General features: G+C 29.8%; 1 long non-coding RNA gene across 1 annotated transcript; it reads right to left on the reverse strand.

The window, feature by feature from the left end:
- Positions 1–833: 833 nt before the first annotated feature.
- Positions 834–3,093, reverse strand: LOC106304388. The gene is made up of 2 exons (XR_001262739.1): positions 1,846–3,093; positions 834–1,748 (listed from the first exon to the last, which is right to left on the reverse strand). It is a non-coding gene; the product is annotated as an uncharacterized LOC106304388 (long non-coding RNA).
- Positions 3,094–9,175: the final 6,082 nt, after the last annotated feature.

Genomic DNA, 9,175 nt, shown 5'->3' on the forward strand with positions numbered 1-9,175 from the left:
AAAAATAGAATAAAAGTCAATAGTTATAACAAAGTTAATTTAGTTGGAATATAAACATTTAGTTAAGTTGATGTTTGTTCGACCGAAAAGGAAGAAGAAGTAAAGTTGATGTTTTATTTAGATAACATATTTATACTATTAAGTTTATGTGCATAGTATATAAAAGGAACTGCATTTGTTTGTTTTGATTTGTGTGCTTGTGCAGTTGAGAGAGTGACTTTATGTTTTGTTTGGTAATTGTGTTTAACGTGTTGTATGTTTTTTTTTTAATTATGGATTACGTTTGTACATGTGTAGCGCATCTCCTTTAAAAAAAGCATGTGTTGTGCAGCTTTCAACATATGCGCTTCATGCAACAGAACTCCGTAGGGGTAAGCTAACAAACACATTTTTGATTACGATCTTCAGAATTTGTGGACCTATAGGCTCATCAAAAGTAACGCTTTAAATTCTAGTTTAGACTCTTAGATTGATTTAAAAATGAAGAAGGAGGAGAGTGATTGCGTATGCAATAATATAATTGGATTCTTGAATGTCGCGGTTACAGGTTAAAGCTCATATATCGGATGTATCAAATAGTACAACAAACGGAGAACTCATCAGTGCTTTGAAAACAAGATGAAGTGTGGCGGTATGTGTTATCGTCGGCTATGAATTCTTGATGTCGGTGTTGTATATACCGAAATGAAGTTGTAAATATAAGAAACAGAGTGGTTCTGTAAATAGTTAGTGTAAGAAGGTGAAAGCATATTAATGTGTACGCACACTTGTGCAAGATGATGAAGCAGACAATAAAATGTCATGTAGATATGAAACAAAGTTAGTTTTTCCAGTGTCAGTAATTATTGTACGTTTGTATTATTTGCTAACTTACAAACACACGGAAAATTCTCAGGAAAAAACCTATTAATGATAACAATGGTCAATGATCGTCAAGAAGATTCATGATGACATAGCGAAAAAGATAGAACATACCATTGTGAAAGAAAGCAATCTCTACCAAAAAAGTAAAAAAAAATAAAAAGAAAGAAAGAAAATATTGCATAATGGAAAATCAAATTAACACAGAGTTTTTTGAAAAACTATCGAGCATCCGGTGAGGAACAGGAGAACTGATGGCCTGCAAGATCTGAACAATCTCTGCCATTGTAGGCAAATTTGAAGGAATCTGAGAAGTACAAACAAGAGCAAGTTTCAGAAAAGGCAAAACCTCATCCTCAGAGTATTCTTCCTCTATTGTAGGATCAATACACTCCAACACATTCCCTTGTTCTAATAAAACTCGAACATGGTCTCTCAGTATCACAAAGATGTCTTCACTGTACTCCACGAGTCTCCGACCAATCAGGAGTTCGAGTATCAGAACTCCAAACCCGTAAACATCGTATTTCTCGTTGACCCTTTAGTTCTGAAACTCTAGTCAGGCGCTACGTAACCTAAGCATTCTGAAACCAGTTGGTGTTCATTGTGTTCCCGTCTTGTGTTGTTAGAAGACGAGCTAGGAACTTGTTGTGCAGCTCTAGCGTCCAAATTACACGAGGTTTTTTTGAGCCGTCGTGTCATCGTTTTCATTTCCTCTTTCGTCTTCTTCCACTTCAAGATGATCTTTACAAAATGCTCTTCATCTTCTTAACTTGATTTTCCTCACCACATGTTGCCATCTGTTCTTGAGCTCCTCAATTCGAACTGGTTTAAGGAGCTAGTCACAGGCACCATACTTGACTTCTTCCATCACATAGTTTAGATCGCTATGCGCAAGTAACAGTGCAAGATATAATTAAAAAGATCAAAACATTCTATCTTGGAAACATGAAAAGAATCAAACAGAAACTTAATAGGTCATACTAATGACAGGTAAGTCCATTTCAAGATCGCTGATCACGAGAACAAACTTTTTCCTGTTATTCCTCAGCAACTCCAGTGCGGTCTGTGTCTTATTCGCTGTTGTGACTGCACATATATTACCTAAAAGTCTGTCTTTATACAGAGCAAGAGACTCATTCATAAAGGACAAGATAATCATGAATACAATCAAAACTCGGATCATTCCTAAGCAGAACCGTGAATATATTTCAACCCCATTAAAAATAAGAGCAAATAATTTTAAAAATGTGAACTTTCTGTGATTTATGATCAAGATAACAAACCATGAGAAGAACAAAGAAAGAAGAGGATATTTGAAAATCCTATGTTCTGTTCGTCTTTCTTTCCTCTACATGTCGACTCTTTTTTCATGTCAATAAAAAGTAAAAATTTAATCTCGTTATAATAAGATACACTACTGATTCTTAACCTGTTTTCTTCGGATTCCCAAGTATTCTTCATTGGCAAGGATGTCGAGGAAGAAGCAAGACCCGTTAGTACAACACATAAATTCAACTGTCTAAGACTTCAACATAGAGATCATTCATAAATTTCTATTTTTTCCACCTCAAACCAAGCTGAAGAGAATAGGTATTCCGTCTTCATTGCCTGAAAACATCAAACAGGAACTATATGATATTATCTCATTCTCATAGAGAACAAACGTTGGCAAGCCCAATAAATGAATAGAAAGAACTTCATAACGAACACTAATCATTATTGGTCACTTGCAACTCAGGAATCAAGCATAAACTAAAGAACCCAAAAAGGACTTGCAACATGTGTATGCCAAAAACATCAATTCAAAGGATACAAACAGAAGAAGAGACATACAACACAAAGCTTCTTAGTGCTCTTCACATCATATTTCAGACGGACCTCTGCGGTGTTTGTACATCGGCAAGGACAGTTCGACGTCGCCATAGTTGGAGTTGATTCTGAACAAAGATTGGCCTTTCGGATTTCGTTGGATTGTGGTTGTTCATCGCTGGAAAGGAACACATTTATAGTCACTACTACAATCGGTTACCTTGGATTTATGAGAGAAAGTGGGGGAAATGGTACAGACGCTATTAATAGCAGAATTAAAGTAAAATATTGAGGATTAGATCGGGGGTTAGATCGGTCTCCTTGGTCTATGGCGCTTGAACATCGAAGAAGAGACGAAACAACTTCAAAGGTGAGGACACGTGTCCTCAATTGCCTCTCCTTCTCTGATGATGTGGCATAAGGAGAAAGGAGAGAAGTCTCTTTTATTAATATAGATAGATAGATAGATTTAGTTTCTAAAAGCATAGACAGTGATTTATATGATCTTATAATTATTTTAGTGAAAGTACTATTAATTTTGGTAAAGTATGAAACACAATAATTAATCTTTTAGATATAAAGTAACTTTATATAAAAGTTTAAAGTTCAATTTGTAAAAATAAAGTTTAATAGTAAAAATGAGTTTGTGAATAGTGTTCCCTCAAATTTGAGGGGATACTATTCATATTCTCATTTTTTCCTTCGAAATATTGTATCATTAGAGAAGATATTCTCTTAATTTTTTATGTTTTCTCTCAAAATGATTTAAGACATGTGTTTCTCAAGAGTACGAGTATTCCAAAAGTATCTACCTTTAAATTTTTTTAAGAACATACAGTTTGGTTTATTTATTAAACTCCATAACTGCTTAGCAAATAAACAGAAGATATGCATAGAAAATTTAATAAATTCAAAAAAAAATGAAAATAATAAAACATATTTTATAAGAAAACAGAGGAGGTAGCATTTTAGGTCACATAACATTTATAATGTGAGATTCCTATAAACATATTCACGGTGATCCAATGGTTAAATTGTTGAATGAATACTACTCTTGCGCTAGTACGGTATCCTTGTTTTGTCAGCACCTTGTTTGTATACTATTAATGAAAATTATACTAGATCCTTTTTATTTTTCAAAATTATGCTAGATTCGAAAAATATATATATACATATATATGTGCTAGATTCTAAATAGTAAATAGTTACATATCCATCTCGTATTTGTTGTGCACGTCTCGTATACGGTATATCCGGGTGCGATCATGCATGGTAGAAGATGTGACAAAACAAATAGTAAAGCGTGAAACGAAAATTTAAAGCTAATAATAACATACCAACATTACACAAGAAAATTTTAATAAAATAATTGTAACGTAGGACTGCAACCTACAAAGGAAAAGAAACATCAAAAGGTTTGCCAAAATGAAAAGAAAATTTGAGCAGCAATTCCGTAAAATAATTTCTTTGGCCTACACCCTGATGAGCCCACTCGTTAGATTCTCAACTATTTAGGTAAATATTCGTTTTTGTATTCGGATGCACCATATAAATAGAACATCTGAATGCCATATCTAAACGTTGTTTATTTTATAATTAATAGGTGTATCAAGATACAACATCTATATACTAAATTGTTCATTTTTGGTTTTATAGTGACATTTTAGTGATATTATTTAAAAAAACAAGCTCAAAATTTATTCGATTGACAATGAACTAATAATTTTTTTTTTGACAACAAGACATTCACAGACTTATATTGACTCTGTAAACCAAAACGGTAACTCCGCATCTATGTGAACGACGAAATACGGTCGTTTCCTAGCACTGTGTGCTAAGCTATCCGCCCGTTGGTTCTCCGTTCGAGGTACATGAACGATGTCTGAGTTGAGGAAACTTCCTTGTAAAAACTTGATATCTTTCAGATAACTTTCAAATGCTGGCATTTCTTCTGGTTCCGAAACCATCTTCACCAATTGAGAACAATCCGTTGCAAACGTAATCTTAAACTGTATTAAATTCTTCATACATTCCATTGCCCAAATCAAAGCCTCCACCTCCGAATGAAGAGGTGAAAGACATGCTCTTACATTCCTTGTCCCTAATAAACCAACAAAACCCGGTAGGGTACTATACCAACCTTGTCCTGAAAATAGTTCCTTATCTTTTCATGAACCATCTATAAAACACCAACGTCCTGACATTACTAATGGGATTCTGGTCTGCACCTGAAGCTCCTTCTTTTGATGAGTGAGTATCTGTGCATCGGCCCAAAGTGTTGATTCCAATTCTGCTAATTTAAGTGTTTCCCTTGGGTCAGTATCCAGAATACTAAATACTTTATTATTCCGACCTTTCCATATATACCATAATATCCAAACAATTTGATGGTCATCCATCTTTAGATTAACTCTCCAAAAAAGATGATCCATACTACCAAAAAAAGACCTTGTAAGAAAAAATGGGATTCGATTGTATTTTAGATAATGCTCACACATGACGTGCTGGAGGAAATTCAAAAAACATATGGTTTATTGATTCATCCGGGTCTCCATATCGAGCACAACATATGTCCCCTTGTATTCCTCTCGCTTTGAGGTTTTTCATTACCGCTATACAACCTGAAAGGAGTTGCCATAAAAAATGCTTAATCATCGGCGGACACCGCACTTCCCAACAGAAAGCTTTAAGTAAATCCACTGTGGGACCAATAAATTCTGGTGGTTTTCCTTCTCAGGATATACTCGTTCCACTTGATACCCTGATTTAAACGAATATTTCCCATTGTTAGTGAAATACCATCCATTCCTATCTTCCATATGATGACCTAATAATTATATTCGAATAAATATGTTCAAAATTATATGTGTTACAAAATAGTTATTACAACTGAATCTGATTTTACGATTGTGGCAAGAAAATTTAATTTCATGGAAAACTCAATTCCGTAGATTTTGATGGAAATTATTTTTTTTTTGTTTTTTGAGGAAAATCTGTCTTTACAATTTTGACGAAAATTTTTGATTTGCCATTTTGCTGGAAAATCCGATTTTGTGATTTCGGCAGAGAAACTTGATTATATGAATTTTGCAGAGAATTAAATTTTGATAAGAAAACTTGATTTGTCGTTTTGGGGAAAAATTTGATTTTTAATTTTTGGATAGAAATCCTATTTTTTTTCTCTTTTGGAAAAACTAAATTTAACACTTTTACCAAGAAACTCCGACTTTTGTGATTTCAGTAGAATTATTTTTTTATATGGTTTGGGAAAAAATACGTTTTTGAACTTTGGGCAAGAAAATTTGATTTAGGGATTTTGGCAGGAATACAAACATAACCTTAATGCTCATATTAATGTAACTAGATTAAAGAACCTCTTATATATATATATATTTCTTGTTTTAAGTTTCAACACTTTAAAAAATCAATTTTATAGGATGTTTTCATTAAACCATTATTCAGAAACTAATCTTTATGAACTTGAAAGGATGAACCGCCAATGGGGGAATCAATGGTGACTATAGTCTGATTCGAGGCCTGGCAAATTTGAGCATGTATTTTGAAACTGATTTGAGCATGTATTTTGAAACTGATTTTTAGTGGGGGGTTTTATAGGTCAGGTTTAATTAAGAAATGTTTAATTATCCAGTTTAATTAACACATGATTTGAGCATGTATTTTGAAACTGATTTCTAGTGGGGGGTTTTATAGGTCAGGTTTTAATGGGTTAATAACTTAATACTATGATAGTAATTTCACTAAGAGCACCTCCAATGATAATTTTTTACTACGAACTTCTTAACTTACATGTTAGTGCATGTATATATAATAAATATTATTGCTGTCAAAAAAAAATATAATAAATATTATTCAATTAAGAGTATACTAAAATTTTTGGTGGAGTTTTCAAATTTTTTAGTATACTCTTATATATACTATGTAAAGAACCCGTGCAATGTCGCACGAGAACTCATTTAAAAAAAATATATGCTTTATTCTATAAAATAACATTTTATAAAATCAGTTTACAATTGTTTTTGATAAAATATATTTAATACAAAATTTTCGTGCATACAAATACATTCTTTTATTGAAAATAATAAAAATCTATATTTTTATAGTTTTGGTTGTAAGATAATTAGAAATATGTCAATACGAAATAAGATATATATTTTATCATCTCTTTAGCTAAGTTATTTAATTTTTTTGAAAATGTATTAATATTACCTATTATTAATAGCAATAATATATGATAAGACATGAATAATAACTAAACTTCTGTGTATTTATATTCTTCTTCAAGATATTTGATAATCAATTAAAAATAGATCTCTTTTTATTTCAACTACTTATTTAGTTCTAATTATGATTTGTCAGTATTATGAGTCCTTATAGAGAGTTAAAGATTGCAATGGTCAACAACCAAACACAATAGTTAGTAAAAAAATATGGTTGTTAATGCCAAAAATTGCAATGGTTCATCACCAAAGTCTACCATTACCAATAATTTTAATGGTTTACCATAGTTGTAATAGTTCATCATCATGCAAAGTTTACCATCACTAATAGTTGTAATGATTAATAAATATATAATATCATAAAAATAATTAAATATACCAAAATCATATACGCAAATATGTGTAGACAATATTAATATTCTTTAAATGTATATAAAACAGATATGAAAAATGAAATAAAAATAACTCACTAAAACTTATTCTAACTTTAGGATAAAATGATATATCCTCAGATATTTTTGGGTAAAAATATATGATTTTTATAAAATAGAAAACACATCTTTTTAGACAAAAGATAACTATTAAAAAATCTATAAAAAAAGTTATGATAAAAGACAAATTCTTATACATTTTTACAATCTTTTAAAATTCAATGTAATTTTAACATGAAAAGGCACATCTTTATAAAAATATACTTCCTTATATATTTTAACCATCTCTTAAAAAGACACATCATTTCACATATTCGAAAGGTTAACCAAGAGTTATAATGGTTAAAACCAAAAGTTGTAATTGTTCAACAACAAAAATTGTAATGGTCTACCACCCAAAACTGCAATATTTTATTTTATCAGTTGAATTTTTTTATATAGAAAAATATAAAATTTCAGTTGAACGGTATCAAAGATTCACTTAAATCTCCAATAATCATTTCTTATTTAAGTTTAATTAGATATTTAATTATTAAAAACACATATATCAAACCAATTAATAAATCAAAATGTGCATATATAAGAATATTTTTTTGGTTTACATTTTCTTAATACTTAATTATTAATAAATAAAATTATGTAAATAGACCTGAACATTGCATCTGAAATTTGAATAAACAAAATTGAATCAAACAAAAAACGCTGCGTCAAAACATGATTATAAACCATAAAATATAATTTAAAACTATATACTTACTTTTATATATAATATTATAAATTAATTAAAGTATCCAACAAACCGAATTACCAGAATATTTTAAAGACAAATTTTAAGATTCTTTAAAATTTACATAAAATAGATAGGAAAATGAAAGAAACAAACTCATTAAAACATATGATGTGGTTTTTTTAAATTAATAGGTACTTTTCTAGACATTTTTAATAACCTATTAAAAATATTTGCAATTTTAGAATAAAAAGACACATCTTTAAACGACAATATAACTCTTTAAAATGAAATTCTTCAAATAAAAAGATATATGACTAAAAAGATACATCCTTAGATATTTTGACCATTCAAAATCGAATACAACTTTTACATATAGCTGGCGAGCGATCCCAGTTCGCGACAGAGAATAAAAATGCAAACCTTTAAACATTTTTTATTAATTTTATTATTATACTTAACTTTTTCATCTCTAGTGGTAAGAATCGGAATTTGAAGATATATACCTCATTTTTTATTTACTTAAGTTAACACACGATAAAAATTAATTGTACTACGATAAATAGTTTTTTTTTGTATCAGAGCCAATCTAGATTTAGTTAATTCAATATTGAATAGAGTATCATTCGTTCATGAACACATACAGTTTCATTCGTTTTAAAGAGTGTTCATGAGATTTGTTTTAATCACAACTAGATTTTGACCCGCGCTTTCAAAGCGCGGGTTTATTTTTGTTTTTTTTTTCAATTGACAAATATTTAGTAAATGTCACATTTTCATATATTTGTGTTTTATTTTATAAAAGACTTAAAAATTTTATCTTTATTTATCGTATTTCATTTTAAATGACTATTTATGTTAAAAAAATTAAACTTTATTTTTTTAATGAATTAAGTTGGTATAACTCTGATAAATTAATTTTATTATGGGATTAATACCTTCACTAAAAAATTATATACTTTTAATAAAGATTTATACTTTTCAATAAAAAAATTCAATTATTTTTATGAATGCTTAAATTATATTAAGAAAAGAAAAAATAATAATTAAGAATAGTTGAAAAAAAATTATTTGAACTTGGACTCAATGGTCCAAAGGAAAAAAAA

Source organism: Brassica oleracea, chromosome C1 (assembly GCF_000695525.1).
Source record: "Brassica oleracea var. oleracea cultivar TO1000 chromosome C1, BOL, whole genome shotgun sequence".
Lineage (NCBI taxonomy): Eukaryota > Viridiplantae > Streptophyta > Magnoliopsida > Brassicales > Brassicaceae > Brassica > Brassica oleracea.